The following is a 1,213-nucleotide window of genomic DNA, read 5'->3' as shown; positions in this document are numbered from 1 at the left end:
CGATCGTCGGCAATTGCTGCCAACGCGTGGAACGTCGAGAGCCATAGACGACTGGTCGAGAGCCGCGCGAATGTCACGAATCGCGGACGTCCTTTGCGCGGTGCGTTCTGAAATGAGCGCGCGCCGACGAGAGTCTACAGAGGTCTGTTCTTTATAGCCGCGCACTGGCTGTGCGCACTAGTTGAGAGCTCGGAGATCTTCGGCTGCTCTCGCGAGAGAATCGAAGTGATCCAGATTAAAATGACCTTGGTGCTGTGATTGGTGAAATGTGGAATTTCATTGAATAAAATTTCAATGTGATGCTACGAAATTTCAGACTTGACCAATCGTAGCACAAGGTCACTTTAATCTGGAATCTGGATCGTTTGGATTTTCTCGCGAAAGCAGCCCCACAGTATAACCAGTATGCCCACTCGCTCTTTTGTTTCACGTTCGCGCCGATCCATACTGCGCATCCGACATGTTTTAGTTATGACCAATCACAGGATTTTTGTACGTGTGTAGTGCAAAGTCGGTGTAACATTGAAAAATTTGCAGTGTTGACGAATAACGCATTAATATTTTTATACGTTGGAGCAAGTAATTACATTAATTACTTTTATTAGAACATTTTTTTCATAGGCCATTTCCATTTATAAAAAATAATGTACGCTAGTTCGTACGCGCCTTTCCTGGATACGATCCTGAAAAGGGCCCAGGCACTTTTAGCCGTTGATACACTGTTGGCGCGAATAAAAACATGGCGGAAAATTGAGAACGCCCAGATCAAAGGTGCCGACAGAGAGTGCCCATCATAGACATAGTATATCTAGACTGCTGGTTCTCTCAAATTTCAGGAGTGGGGGTAGAGCTCACGTAGAAAAGGATGCACTCTGTTTCGTGTCTGTGCGTTCTCTCTCGCACAGGTTAGTAACTGCTTCCCCTTATCCCCTCTTTTCGCGTGTGCGAGAGAGAACGTTCAATGCACGAAACAGAGTGCATCCTTTTCTACGTGAGCTCTACCCCCACTCCGCCAACCAGCAGTCTAGATATACTATGTCTATGGTGCCCATACTGGTTATACTGTGCATGGTAGAGTCATGAGATTTGTTCTCTGTTCCTGCACTGGTGAACTAGTGCAGTAAGCTAGAATGAGAAAAAATATGCTTGTCTTATTCTAATTTATTGCACTATTGCACAATTTATAGCACGGCTAGGCTAATAAGACTTTACA

Source organism: Vollenhovia emeryi, unplaced genomic scaffold (assembly GCF_000949405.1).
Source record: "Vollenhovia emeryi isolate VEMERY1.0 unplaced genomic scaffold, V.emery_V1.0 DF939282.1, whole genome shotgun sequence".
In the NCBI taxonomy this organism is placed as follows: Eukaryota; Metazoa; Arthropoda; class Insecta; order Hymenoptera; family Formicidae; genus Vollenhovia; species Vollenhovia emeryi.
This window is presented reverse-complemented; position numbering follows the sequence as displayed.